At 31.9% G+C, this 16412-nt stretch overlaps 1 protein-coding gene across 1 annotated transcript in view; it reads right to left on the bottom strand.

The window, feature by feature from the left end:
- The window catches only part of LOC148601624 (uncharacterized), a 68366-nt gene extending 53797 nt beyond the window's left edge, over nucleotides 1-14569 (bottom strand). Inside the window, exon 1 of the mRNA XM_088556201.1 lies at nucleotides 14436-14569. The gene's annotated coding sequence lies outside the window, so the exon portion shown is untranslated. The remainder of the gene's footprint in view (nucleotides 1-14435) is intronic.
- Between the last annotated feature and the right edge of the window lie 1843 nt (nucleotides 14570-16412).

The raw sequence follows: 16412 nt of genomic DNA, 5'->3' as shown, positions 1-16412 counted from the left end.
ATCTTATACAATGTTTTTATTTCGACAGGAAATAGAAAGTGTCATTACATTGAATGACAGTTTGGAGTATGTTTTTATGTAATCGTTTCCCGAAGTTCAAATATGAAGAACAAGTACTTTTGTGGATCGCTATTCAGTAAATGGAGAAGTTACGAAATCATTGGCTACTAAATCTTTACGCAAAACAAACTAAGACGGTGTAATTAAATACCACATTGATTATTTAGTAAGAACGTAATTAAAATATTCTATACAAGTCAGCGTATCGTTATTTTTGATTAGACACATGTATTCACCATGAGTCGTGTTAGTTGTCTCCAGTCGAAGCATTTGATTTAACGCAAAAGAAAATAATTGAGAATAATATGTGTTCTCCTTTTTAGCACATAGAGCAGAAATAAGAACAAATACGGATGAATCGCAACGGATCACCAGCGTATTACCGATTACCTAAATCCAAATCAGAAAATACTTTCAGAGGACACCAAAAGGTCTTCAAATTTGAGCACAAGTATGTTAGTTCTGAAAGATCCTAAGAATAAAATTAATATAAGTAAAAGGACGATGACAGTTCTTCAACTAAAAGGTAATAAATGTATAACAACACAAGGCATTTTAGAACAAACATCTCCTGCCAATGTACAGGTGCATGAAAATTAACTTTACAATTTTCATAAGGCCTTAACTATCCCCTTCATTGCATGGTCAAAAATGACATTTAAAACAAACCCATCATAACATTCACCAAAAATGCACCAATTATCAGGATGAAACTCCTCAATATACACCATATGGAAAAAAGGAAATATCAACTGAAAGATTGCTTGCAGTTAACAAAAGCTGGCTCATATTAAAAGATTACATCACCATCTAAAGTAAACGATCATTTCCGTCGGCTTTTTGAAATAAAGCAACTGTTATATCATCATTCGTAAGAAATTTCGTATAAAATTTTAGTAGTATGTTGTAAATTCCGAAATGATTGCATTGTTTCTGTATATCTTTTGCAAATGTTCACAGTCATTTGAACTCAGATAACTATTTCATTGCATAGAGGTCATCTTAAAGATGTGTTCTCTTGAAAAGGTTGCACATTATTTAAACCAATATAACAAAAGACTTTTCAAAATGTCTAGTTTAGAGAAGTTTTCGATTCAATCGGGGTTCGCTTAAAACAGGTTTCAGTTGTATGATATAGTACTTAAAGCACTTTTTTAGTTTATTAGTGCACCTGAACATTCAACGAGGGTGCAGATGTACTAATGTTTCTTCTAATGCAAATTTAAGGCATTTTTTGTTAAGCTATTAAAGTAACTTTGTTAACATTACTAAGACGATAACAAAAAAAAAAAAAAAATGACAAAATATTATCATGCTGTTAAAGTAAACCCATCAAAACGTTTGTAATTAGCATAAGTCTGTATATAAAAACAAACAAAGGTTTACATTTCTAGTTCATTTATCCCCATAAAAACCCCATTTATAAAAACAAATACTATTAAAAATAAAACACCACACTTTAAATAAGATGTCGAAAAATCATTTTGCCCCTTTTATCATGCTTTGAAGAAAGGAAATTGGTTCCGAGCATGTTTTAAACGACACTAATTCATTAGGCAAATACAAGACAGCGACAGATATACCGTCTCGTTTTAAGTACGTACAAATATAGAACTAATTATGGGTAAACTGATATGACTGATTTGATGTGTCAAATACTTAATGCACAATGCTTTCAAACATTTTAGTCTACTCTATCATGTTTCTAAAATTAAAACTAATTAGTGTCATAGTCCTTCAAAATGTTATGTCACCTTAACAATACTACTTAATCCTTTCGTTTTTGCTAGTGTTACCTCTCCGACATATCAACAATCGGGAGTTCAAAACAATATCCAGAAGTGAATAATAATGAAATGAGAAGGGTAAAAAAAAACAACAAAAGAAAATATGTTTTTTACAAACATATACGGATTGTTTTTGAATAATGTATAATTTTGCCACGTTTGCAATACAGATTTTCAGTAGGGTAAATATACCACTCCCCATTCCCAAATGCCTTATTCCTATACCGCATTTCCCTATGCCCCATTTTCCATGTCCCGTTCATTATTCGTCCATAAGTAATAAACTCGGAATATACATGTTACGATGTTTTAAAATTCGTATTCTAAAATATGAAATAGGCATTTACTATAAAAAGCGAGCTGCGAGTTTCATCTTACTTTAAATTTCATTTTATTCTCAAAATCAAGCAGCTTCAGCAATATGCTTATTTTCAAGTTTCGTACTTTGTTCACTTTGTAAACATTATTAGCTCTCCATGGTAGGCGGGAAAAGTTTACACATAAAGTATAACGTAAACAAATGCACATAAAATATTTTTGAAGAAACTGACCGTCCATTTCAAGATAATTATGGATGACTTCCCTATCTTAGAAAAGCTGTGCTTCGATTTAGATAATACGATCTAAGATAAATTTCTTTATTGTGGCAGGTAAGGTTCTTGAACAGCCAGCCGAATTGAATAGCGGAGAAAGATACATACGCACATTTCCCAGATGTTTAAACCATATTCATTTCTTTTCAGAAAAAGGAAGAAAAATAGGAAAGACCCCAAAACCGACAAGAAATGATTCACTTATTTCTCCTGGGACGTTATCTTTAATCAATCATTTTTGTGTTACATCTGGTATCTGACTTTTTTCGTTATTATATTAATATATTATATATTTCCTATATATATAAGGGAAATTAAGATACATGTAATAACGGTAGAGCTCACACCTCTTCGCGGTTCTAGCTTTCATCTTTTTTAAAACAATACATTTTATATTAATTTTTTTGAAAGGACTGCATCAGTAATACATTTCTTAAAAAAAAATTATACCCAATTTCTCATTGCCGATGCCCTATAATCTGGTTCCCTGGTCCATATCATAAGCGACCCTAGGATCGCTAAAATATAGACTCAGGTCACCACCGATGGATATGCACAATATAGGAGAAAATTGCCGCTTATGAAATTAAGTAAAAATCAAGATGAACTTATCTAAATTAACTTATTTTTTGTGCATTTGTATCGAAAGGTAATCTAAATAATTTAAAAGAAATATGTAAACGTTGCTTTTTTTTACATTTGAATATTAGAACGTATTAAATAAATGAAATAACGTCATATCCACTCAGCCAATCAAAAGACAGAAAACCCGGGGTTCCAGGTTACGATGCCCTATTTCTCTATGGAATACCTGATTCCCATGACTTCATACCCCATTCCATGGAAAGTTTATCTCATTCAGGTGTTGTACAAACTACTTTGTTCTAACCCGTTATATATATGATAAGACAGATCCAACGTTTCTTAAAGTTTAAGTATTCTATTCGTTTTGATGCTGTTAAATGTGCCGTCTATGTTGATTGCAATTATGTAAATGAAAATATATTTTTTCTGTTGTCTTCTAATTACTGTGAGACTAACTTGTAACGTTACGAAATGTCATATTAGTACATAAAAGGAAGTCTAGTTTCGTATAAAAAGCAGCTCTAAACTTATATCAAAGCAAGCTCCGAAACAGCCTCTGATGTTCGACATTCACTCTAGACGCTGCAGTTAGCCCTCTCAGAAATTTCAAGAATCTTAAAAAGTCGGGAAAAAGTAAATGATTTTATGCGACGTTACCAAACAACATTTGTTTGAATAATGTCCGAGTTAAAATGATGGATGTCACCATTTAATTCGATATATCGTTCAACAACGATCTTTCAACCAAACATAAACATTTTTATTATGGGTTGATATAGATTCATATTACACCCCCGACGGGAACCTTAATCTGAGTATTATAAACTAGGTTCTGTATACTTATGGCAAGAAAAAGCACCGAATCGGATTTATACATCCCGATTCAGGAGTTTAAAAATAGCACCATGGCATCTTTATTTGTATATACTTTGTAAATGAGAACCAAACCAATCTCAGAAAATATTCGTTAAATCCGATGATTAAATACAAATCGAATTCAAGGTTTTTCCAAGATGGGGGTTGACCACAACAGTCAACTGCATTGCGCCCAGATTGTAGGAAAATTACATAATCGGTATGACCAATTATTCTTTGGTACTTAAATTTGCGAAACGATAACGAAAAAAAAAACGAAATGAAATGAATCGGAACAAAACTATTCGAAAACAAATATTCGAGACAAAACGAATCATAACGGAATTGAATCGAAATAAAACGAAACAAATCGCGACAGAATGAAACAAAATGAAATGAATTGAAAGAAACGGGGGCGGACCCAGGATTTGAGTTTAGGGGGACGTAAATTGAACTAAATGCAGTGCAAGGCAAAAATATTAAGGGGTGAAACTTGTGGTGAAAAACATTTTCCTTACCGATTTAGGGGGGGGGGCGTAGGCCCTGTGCGCCAGTCCCTGGATCCGCGCCTGATAAATTCTTGACACGACCTAAAGACATTTCGGACGATAACTATTCGGAGTATATACAAGGACATTCAAACCATATTGGAACATGTGGAAGTTTATTAAAATAATATAACGAGGCTTAAAAAATGAAAGGTCGCATGAATTTATGTCTCTGCGGGAGAGCTTCAGTTTTCACCTGCCTTATATTAACCTTAGAATTTACAGTCAAATGTGCCACATAATAATCATATGGTGCTCGATTCACATGATAAAAAATGGCGCATGATTAGCACATTATTCGCATTTGGTAATTCTTGCTGAAGACATTTGTTTATGGAAAATGGTATGAATATCACACGAAAATGATAATTGCATGATTATCTAATGACAAGCATGTAATAACTATAAATAAAACCATATGATTCTGATGTGTAATATTTTTGTCTTTCAACACTTGTATATTTTTCATTTGGCATTTCAAAGTCAATCAATCGATAGCCTTAACTAACTAAAATGCAATGTAGGCGTCAGACGATATATTGTTAATCAAAATAATTTGAAACTAAATCCTAAATTTATTTAGCATCTGTCGAAGCAAAACATATTCAAAATAAGTTTATGTCATTTTAATATGTCTTAAACTGGAAGAACTGAACTCAATTCTTGAAATTATTCATTAAAAAGCAGGTCTTTTAAAGACATCTTCTATCAGATTTGTGAAAAGATCAGTGATCTTAAATCAAAATATAAAATTGTTTGTCAACTTTAATTATTCATTTGATTGAAACTTGATATTGAAATTACAATAAATTGCATTTTTAAATCATGTTTTGCCTTTGTTTGTGATCTAGATCTACTTTATATGCCTGTCCTTTTGTTGACTATATGTATTAGTGTATGTCATTGTCCGTCCGTAGGTTAACATATCGTGAAATACCTCAAACTTTTTTCATCAATTCTTGGGTGAAATATTTTTGTGAGATTATTTGGTATAATGAGCAGGAGCTTTCTCCCGTATTATTTTTTTCTATATGTTTGCTCCGAATGAAGATATTTTAGAAAAAATAGGCAGGCAGATAATGTGCTAAACACTGTTGTTTATCTTTAATTATGGACTGTAACAGTTAATATTTCCTCTCACATCATATTAACAGAACGCACATATCAGATAACAGTAGCACAATATTTGCAAAGGCCATGCATTCATCAATATTTGTCAGTGGCAATGATTTCCATGATCAATGAAAAATTACAGCTGTTCTCATGTCCTGTTTAAATTAATTAACTTTCTTTCTATCCCTAAGTTTAAGTTGTTATTGTAACCAAATAACACTGTAGTAGGTTGCTTTTGATGTAATGATGTCATGCTAGTACCTCCTTCAAATTTGGTAAATATTGCTCATACAAAGCTTTTCCACCTCTACTACACTCAGTAATGAACCATGCATTTTAGTATAATACACTGGAACCAGCCTAAACCCAATTCTGAAGACTCGGATTTCTAATTAAAAAGGATACTTTATATATCCCTTTATATTACTTAAGATACCTTAAGAACATTGGTACATGTTTAGCGAACATCTGCCTTAACCGAACCAAACTACGGAATAAACGCGAGTTGATTCAGCGAGGTTTGGTTGTATACTGGACACTAGTGTTGCGTATTGATTGACTGTAATTCTCAAGTTTGCGCTAGATCTTCATGTCCTTTATACTAGTGGATTTACAGTGTAATGAGTAGTTAATCAAGAAGCGACTTAAGATCAGCAACTGCGAAAATTGACCCTGCCGATCGCAGTCAACATACAAATACACGCAACTTTAATTACAGTTATTTTACAGTTGTCGCGATGAAATTATTATGATAAAATACATTCTGAAATGTATTTCCAGGTCTTGGAGGATTTTAGGTAGAGTTAAGACAGTATTAATGTGTATGAGTTAAAGATGATAACTGTCTCCGTGTTATCGACGAAATACTAGATAATAAAGATAAAAACAACAAAATTACCGAACACTAATCCGATTAATATTCAAGTCAAGTCCAAAATAAATCTGGCAAAATAGATATTACACCATCGGGGCAGCTGATACCGCAATGGTCCTGAATTAGTACAGGCACTGTAGACGAAATTGTGGGTCAAACTTAGGTCTTACTGCACGCTAAACCTCCCTCTTCCATTGCGGCGCAACTGTACCAGTAGTATAAAAACATTTGCCTACTATTGTCATAATTAGTGAATCAGCGGTTACATAAGCACAAAGTACATTTTACAAAGAACAATCGTTATCATTGTTTTATAAGAAACTGAGTATATTTCAAATAAGGACTGAATCTAAAACAATATTTTGTAAGAGACCTTTCAAGACGCATTTCCTCATACCCCTGATTCAGGAGTCTGTTACTCAGGTATTTATGGCCTTCAAGGAATCAGAGTATGAAGGAATTTTGCTGCACAGGTAAGGAAAATTTATGAATGTAAAATTAAAGTCGTCTCTTATATCATAAATTTTAGTGCTGAGATACCCACTGTTGTCAAATTCGTGATGTAGGTCCAAATACAGTTTCAGAACAGGTTTTCGTCTGTAGTATCACTTATCTCGAGCTCTGGTGGATATACTGACGGTAATCATTTACAACATAAACAAATACATCGTACAAAAGAGTAATTTTTGTAGTTTTTTTCGATGCAAATTTTAACCCAGTTACGAAAACAAACATTACAGTAAAAACATTTTTTTTTAAAATTCAAGTCACTTTTCCTTTAGCTTAGTTAAAAATACGATCATCCAGTACAACGTCGCGTTTGTAACCTCATTATCGTTCGAATAACTTCGTTTTGTCACCGACGATCAGATCTAATATAACAATGTTATTAAATTACAATGCTGTTGTCCCCTCTGAGATGTACAACCTGGTAATTCATAGAAAATTACCGTGGATGATAATATAAAAGTAGTAAATATCTCCAATCTTATTATTTATACCATTAGAACAAACCTTGCGATTTACATTCTAATGATTTTTTTTGTCTTTTCCAATATGTGATTAAGTGGTCCGCAAAACTATAGAATGTTAATTTGGATAGGAAAGAAAGAAAAATGATAAAGGATCCTAAAATTTATTAATTTTGTGAATGCGGATGAATTTTAATAACGCTTTTAACAGTTTGAAACCTCCAATAAAATCATGATAGATTACATCGTCTGTATTTAAGTTGATATTTAACCGTATGTGTACAACATTACCTATTACCGTTTTGTTAATTAGGAATACAAGTCAAAATGCCGACAACAGCGAGAGATATAGTTGATAAAGGACACGTAGGTCGATAGATTAAGAACTTATTGATCAGGATTTCCCCAGATGTAACTCATTTTATGAGCAACTTGGTGGGCGTTTCCATTGTACCTTGTATATGCTCCAAGTTGTCAATGGAGCTTGGGTCACAAATGTGTTTTTATGTGCGTGATATTATGGTTATTTCATAATCTGTGTTTATGTGTCTAATAGCTATGCTTTGATGTTTTTTTTCAAGTTGTGTTCTTTTGAATACCCGTTTTTAATTCAATTCCATTAATTTCTCTTTGTTTGTGTAAGTATAGGCAATACATTATGTTCCCTTCTGTTTAAAGAAGTTATAATTAAAATACAGGATTCAGCTTAAAAAAAATACACGTGTGTGTTTCCTGAAATGAAAGATATTGCTTGTGAATTGTTGGTCAGCATTATTCCATCATGACTACGTCATACCTTATTCTAAAGTGTTCATTATTCACTGTGTGCCTTGCCACTGGTGTCTTGCAAGTAGCAGAAACCCTTTATTCATTAAGAAGTTTACTTATTGTCTCCACATTGACATTCACTAAAGTTTTGTTTCGTCTTCTGGGGTATGAAAATTAAGCATTCTTCAGAAATATATCCCACAAGCAAAAATAAATAATTCAGACATTATAAACCTGAATCATGGTTCAAGACTCAGTTGCTTAGTTAATTAAAGATAATACGTGAATGTTTTCACCATGCACAATTCAAATGCAGAGTATTATGCATTTTAAGTAAAAAAGCTACATAATGTTTAAAATTGATTAATGTGTTTGAACAAAATTATGTTGGGACGTTAATTTTGTAGCTGACATAAAACCAAACAAACACTTACAAATTATATTACTGTACTTTTTTTTCTCGTCGTTTTTATTTTTTTACGATTCAAATATTTACACCATTACATAATTTTGCATTATCCTTATGGATCGTTATTAGTGTATCCATCTGCACAATGAAAACTGATTTATTCAACGGATCATAGTTTTCCTTTCCCCGTTTGTCTACCCCGGACTTGACTTTTTATGAGCAACTCGGCGGGTGTTTCTAGAAAAGCAGAGGACGCTTACCCTACCGGTGCACCTGGTCCATGCTTCCAGTTTTTAGTGGAGTCCGAGTTGCTCATTTACTTTTGTTACTTTCTATGTATGATTTTAGTTGCTTTATGTTCTTTGTTCTGTATGTCTGTTTTTCATGTCTGGTCTTTGTCCCTGGATTACATTCTTTTGATTACCGCTCTAACCTTGGTTTCCTTGATTACTCTTAGACAGTAAAGTTTGATCTACTGTTGTTGTTTTTTTTTTCTAAAAATAAGATTGAAAAGAGGACTATACCAATACTCTATTTGACAAAATTATTTAATTAATAGAATAGTGAAAGCTGTGGAATTAACGAAATACCAATGTAAGGAAATATTACAATTACACATTACAAACCTTCAACGGTTATTCAAAAATATTACATTGTTTTATAAATCTTTCTGATATTTCACGAGAGTCTTGTTATCATTCTATACAATTACTGATTCCATTATTTTCATAGAAATCTATTTTTCTTAATTTTGTTATTTATTCAATAATTAGTATTTATTAGTTGTTAGGTTCATGGCCTGGTCGCCTGTCAAACCCGCTGTTATTTAATGACCCAGATTACCTATTTGAAGATTGATCTTAATTCTGTTCAGTAGGGCTATAACAGACAAGTCTATTGGAAATCGTAATAAATGATACCAGATTGACATCTAAAACAAATTGCTTGTTTTTTCATTGTGTTATTCAAGTGATTGGCATCATGCTAGATTACTAAAACGGCTGCGTTAAAGAACATTCAATACTTGTTTATTCATTGTAGTTTACGAATTCAGTAAATTGTAAAATGAACGCAAATAATTCTTGTTTTTAAGCACATGCGACAATTAAGTTAATCATAATACCAAAATGATTCTTGAGAAAACGTGAAAATAAATATTTATCATATTCTTTGGTTTATACATACAGAAGAAATACTTTAACATAAAGAAATGTTCTAGAGTCAATGATAGTTCCGAAACTCGGACATTTTAACCAAAATTGTACAAAACTGAAAAAAAACCGTATTATTAAAAAATAAATGAAAAAGCAAGATCATCAAGAAAGGGATGGAGCTGTTGAATAGATAGAAATGGTTATTTTATTTTGATTGTAAAGCAGAAGAACGGGGTTGCATGAATTGTTCATGAAACAACCATAGATGAGTCCCTACTCTAAATATTAACCAACGGAGAACAATGTCTAGCCTACAAAACTGTCTTCGAACGAAATCTAAATACACGCTCCTCGCAGCGAATGTTAGTTTCCTCACTAACTAACCGATGTAATTTTTGAAATTCTTGGACATGAAATAAAGAGTCGTTTGACAATCGGATTGCATCGCGTAAAATCATTTACTTTTTTCCGACTATCAACATTTTTGCATTTTCTACGAGGGCAGGCTGCAGCGTCTAAGGTTAGTACGGAATGTCAGCCGATGTTATGAGCTTTGACTTTAATGATACTGGAATATTAAATAACTGGCAACCATGTTTCAACAAATACAATTATAACCACAATAAGTATCTTTGAAAATTTTGTTTAATACGGTGAAGAAATGAAGCACAATGTACACGCGGTTGTCTATTAAATTTTTGGTACATGTACACTCACCCAATCAATCATTATTCCCTTTATTTTGCGTACTGTGTGCATTATATACATCGTGTACCATAATCGTTCTGTGCATTGTGTCAAGAAATTAGATAAGAAGAAAAGTAAATATGAGCATTCTTTTATTACTCAATCAATCAATATCTTTTATTTTTTTAGGAAACGACATCATGACCTTGTACAGTAAGTTCTGTCTGCTTCACGTGATGCATCTACCACATTGAGGTGTAGGTAAAATTCTGTAAGGTTGAAGTTCAGAAGATGTCCATAAGGTGTGACATGAAATTTTACTGAAGATAATATGTCGAACCAGTTATATAGAAATTACATATAGTCAGTCGAATTGTGATGACGACAATTAAAACAGAAGTGACGCTTGCAACAACTGCCGAACACATCCCAGTATGGAAAACTTCACTCTACTAAGAACGTATGACAATAAAATAACAGATCAGTTGCGACATTCATACTCCATAGAAAGGGGACGTTTTTACATGTGTAGTTCAACTTATAAAGGGTACGTTTAAAGTCACATTATTTCTATTTCAAACGCTCCTTTATTATCTACGCATAGTAAAAGGGTTTATGTTTGACGCAGTTGTCTCGTTAAAGGGCGTTATTTGTCAAACGAAATTGGCTTATCAACCCAATTGGTATGATAACATTAAAATGTTTGTTTTGATTGACAAGTAAAAGAAATTGAACTCAATATTAGCTTCCATAGTTTAAGTTGACGTTTATTGGTTTACCATAGGAATACAAAACAACTAGACAACGCTTAATTGCTTAAGGAGGAAGACCTAGGATAAGGGACGCAACTCTTAGAAATCATTGAAAGGTTTGTATTCAGCATTTGACATCAATCTCATGTTAGCCTCAAATTAACTTGGGGTAATTTCATTCTGTTTTAAATGAAAGCTTGATAGGCTTTGGTGAAATTGAATATAATACAAACATATCACTGAGTGCAAGAATTACATGTATGTACCTCACCCAAAGTCTACCTCATAAGATGATCAATACAGATTTGCAATACTGAACAACAAATATTATAAGCTATATAAAATATAGAAAAATTGTACTAACTTGCCATTTACGACAATTCAATAAAAAGTAATTTCATTAAAGCCCACACAATCATAGCCTTAGTTATATACATTTTTCAAATAGCAAACATTTTCTAATCTCGATACAAACTCGCACAAACGACACGATGCTCGACAGAGGTTAATTATGCCTGTTTAGTTAATGTCCTGACAATTCGGACATTAAATGTTTGTATATTTATATATAATAAATATGAATGTATACCGTACGTAATAGCTATGTCTATGACATAAAAGAAGCCTATACCAGTGAGGACAAACACGATTCCTGTTACTCGATATTTGACATAAGTTTCGAATCAAGTTAGCAAGATTTCACATAAACAAAACTGACGGAAGCAAGCATATGCACAGAGCAATACAAACGAAATCTTAACACAAAAAACGAGCACAATTTCCACGAAACACTCAAATTGGAATGTTACGTCATAATGAGTTTACGGTGAGATTCCACTAATTTCGAGTAAAGTACCTTTTGCATAGCTATATGGTAAACGTAAATATGATAGAGAACCAATGTTTCTTTTCTACCAATTCAACATCAGTATTCCTTTTCTTCATTCCCTGCTATTGTTGAAGAACTAAAATATCTACGCACAGTTACTGGTAGAAATTATTTTGGTTATAAATTGATTACAAATGATTGTCCGATAATAAAAATATGTTTATACTGGTAAATGATTTCCAAAAATGGACATATATATATGACAGACCCAGTTGATAATACAACCATTTATTACAGAGTATATGATTATAGAGCTGCCATGATGCTTTTTAACTGAAGGTACAAGCTTGGTATTCTTTCCTTTTCTTGACATAAATTTAGTGGACCCAGTTGACAATACAACCATTTATGCTCGCTTCAAGAACGTCATATATGCCAGTCCATGCCTGGCATTAAAACGTATAGGAAGCCTACGAAGTAGGCATGCACGTTATTTTTAATTGATCAAATATGTTCATCCTAAGGTACGAATTGAGCATTATGTCTAATTCGATGGATTGTATTTACTATAGATCATTCCTTGTAATATTCGAAAAATCATTGAAGATTCGGTACACACTCCTCCTTTAAAAGATGAGGAATATGAGCTCGATTTATTTTCAATCAGTCAAACACAGTTTTAAATAAGAAAAAAATCATAAGGGAAGAAGTAATACGCCCTATGATTGGATGATGAATTTTGTCCATCATCTGATAGACTAATTTGTGTAATGTTAATATGACGTCATCATTTTTGTAACGATTTTATTGTTAAAATATGATTATAGAATGTAATATAAAAAAATTCAAAAATCTTTTTGGGATAATTTCAAAGTCTGTGATGCACACCTGACAGTAACCTATTACACGGTTTATTAAGTGTGCACCACGTGAATAAGGTTATATCTTTATAGATAAACCAAAGTTAAATATTACAATTGTCTCACAAAAAAGCTATGTAAAATAGGTTTTTTATTTAAATCAGAAGAAGAGTTTATGACCCTTAGATAGACAAATCAAAATTTAGATACTAGCTTTTATAGCCCATGCATGTCACAGCAGTTAATTCGTGTTAACTAGTTTTGATCTACGACTACATTGCAACGAAATATGTAAAAGCAATGACCTTTGTTTCGTTAGTTAACAGAGCTATTTACTGGCTCTAGCGCCGCAAAACCTGAAAAATTACTTATGCGTAAAAAATTCTTTACTGTCTGTTATGTCACCAAGTTCAAAGACTTTTTCGGAATTACCATGGATAGTTGAGAAATTTTTTTTGTATTTCGTGTCGCCTTGGCCAAATGTTTATCAGTTAGAAAATAAACACCACAGACCTCGAAGAACTTAATTTTGTTTCTGCACGGATGACATTAAAGTTTTTAAATCTCATTTCTCGCATAAAGTGAATACATATGTGAGGGAATTAGTTCATCTAATCAAATTAATTCTAAAACGAAAACATTTTACTAAACAAGTTCACAAAATGCATGTTTAACAACTTAAAGACTGGCTTTTCATTTATGCTTACGAATTAGAATATGTAATTAATTTACCATTCTAATATGGAGTCCTTAACAGGCTTTGGGACCACACATGTGGTCGTTTTTTTATTGCCATATGAAGAGCACGTGAATTCTTCGGCGTGTCGTGTGTAAATTACTGTCCACTTTAATCATGTAAACAAATACATGTAACATTCCGATGCGTATCAGATGTTTTTATTCATTTCAGAAGCGTGAATGAACATCAAATTCTTATTTGATACAGATACTAAGCATTATGTGTTAGAAAAATAATATTATATTCCGTAAAAAATCACTTACACACATACTCGGGAGCACAAGCCACGTGCCACGTGCCACGTGCGCCATCATGTAACAACTATAACAATCGTCAATGATTGAAACATTGTACTTGTCCATGTGTGAACTCTGTGACCTTATAATTCAAACTACTATTACCATATCTAACATCGTTCTACTTAGTTCGCCCTTTCCTTCATTATAAAAAAATACAAAGCAAAGTTTCACTAACGACCATTTCAACTGACAAAGCTGGAATAAAGTGTAAAACCTAATATAGACAAATATGATGGGTCTCAAATTACCGTTATAGATCACGAAAATGAAAAAAGTAGCGTAATTGTCCTATTAGAATCGAAATAAATCACGGAAATTGTTTACTATCGGCTTAAAATTCATGCCGAATTGTTTTACCCCGAACGTTAACCCATCCAAATTTCCCTATTTCCAATATCACCATTTATCCTAGATTGGGGAGTTTGACATAGGCAAAAGTTCTTACTTATTACAGTAACTGAAAATAGATTGAAATGAAAAAAAAATCACATTTGAAACTATAGTTGAATATCATTCGTTTATATCAGATTTTCTATTTAAAAGAGAACCTACCTGATCAAACAGGTTGCTGTGCTAGAAAAAAGTTGCGTTTACAAGGCCATTCCACAATACGACAAAAGACAAAACCTTCAGTTTGACGATGCTGTTCAATCAAAAACAACAGCCGCAACCCGTAAGTGAAAAAGAGCAAACCAAAACTGACTGGTATCTTTGTCTAGGGAATAAGTGTATGTTCTATTTATCATGGATTTCCCGTTTTATATGACACATTGATAGTTGCCTGTTTTAAAGTGCATCATATACCTCTGAAAGTATTGAATACAACGATAATTACGACATCCGTGTTAAGTGATGTTGACGTACGATTACTAGCTGAATAATGTATTTACTTTTGAAATAGATACAAATGAAACGTATCATTATTTTCGTTAATGCAACATCCGGTCTGAAATAAATAAGGCAAAAAAAAAAAATATCAACAACTTAATTACTCTTTGCTTTTGAAATGCTAGAGTTGAAATTAATGTTTGATAATCCCATCACAAACGTTTTGATTCGAGTACATTTCAGATGCATTTTTCTTAGCTGAAAGCACAGGAGCCGTATACTGTAATGGACAACAAAGTAATTCAATTTCAATGAACTATAGGCAATGAAGGCAACATGTTTGACACCATTAAAAGTGTTATTACGGCAGCTGTAGATGGAGTTTATATCTTTTTCCTGCAGATCCATGGTATTGACTAGAATCCATGCATGATTCAGGATGGTGAATTACTGACATCAGTTTTGACAGCTGGTAGCAAATCTGACAGTACGTTAGCAGTCTACCGGTTGTGTGGCAGAGTGAAATGTTGATAGTTTATTGTGTTTTATAAACTCATAACTATTTTATATCTTTATTAATTCTTTAACTGTTTTCTCTAATAAAAATCATTAAAACAATCAATGTTTACTTAGTCTCTGTCTCTAGTATTTTCTATATATCACTATATAAGGATTAGTCTATATCTATAGGTCAGTTTATGGGTCATTGGTTTTGAGCGGGAATATTTCTTTTGTTCTGGACACTCTATTGAAAACTATTGAAGAAGGAAGCCATAATTTATTTTCTTTGAACTTCAACATAATTTGACTAAATCTAAAGTCTGTGGAAGATTTGATAATGCAATGAAGGTCAGTTTCTCTCCTTACAATAACAATTACCTTAATAGTTATTTTAATCATCTGTTTTCTGAAAATAATATTGTTTATTAATTTACAATATTTGATTGATTGATTGCTTGGTGTGTGAAATATGTGTGATCCTGTGAATGAATGCTAAAACCTTATAAACAGATATAGATAAAGTATGAATAACAAATAATCGATAACAGTAATATTAAGGTAATAATGATAATATATTTTTGTAAATAAAATAATAAATGGTTAAAATCCAAACTTGTGTACTTCAACTTATAAGTAAAATTGAGGTGTTACAGACAACAGTATAACTATTTATAAACTTAAAAATACTTAAAAGATAATATGTTTATTAAATATTCTAAATCAAGGAAAATAACTACGTTTTCATATTTTTAACATATTAGTTATTATTTTAATATTGTTCCTTCAGGTGGAATAAACAGCTTATGTAATAATTGTACTGTCCCTGGAAAATGAGGCCTCTTGCACCTCATGCGAGGTATGTTTATGTGTATTTTTCACATTTTGTATCAAATGTAATGTCATTGTATTGTCTTTGTATTGTCGTGTCTAAAAAAGCTAAATGTCTTGCTTAATTATTTCGACTTATTTTATGTTTCATATTCTTCAAGTAAATCGTACAGCAATTCTGCCGTTTTGCTGATATATATATATATATATATATATATATATATATATATATATATATATATATTTGATTGTTGGCTTTTTTGTTTTTGTTTTGTTTTTTGTTCTTTTTTGTGTTGTTTTGATTTGTTTTGTTTCCAATTACAAGCAGAAAATACATTCAAAAGAGAAAAGCTTGTTTACAAATAAATCTTG

Source organism: Perna viridis, chromosome 12 (assembly GCF_037379345.1).
Source record: "Perna viridis isolate PV_CMFRI_1.1 ecotype Kerala chromosome 12, ASM3737934v1, whole genome shotgun sequence".
Lineage (NCBI taxonomy): Eukaryota > Metazoa > Mollusca > Bivalvia > Mytilida > Mytilidae > Perna > Perna viridis.
Note: the sequence above shows the minus strand (reverse complement) of the source record. Positions and strands in the feature narration are given on the sequence as shown.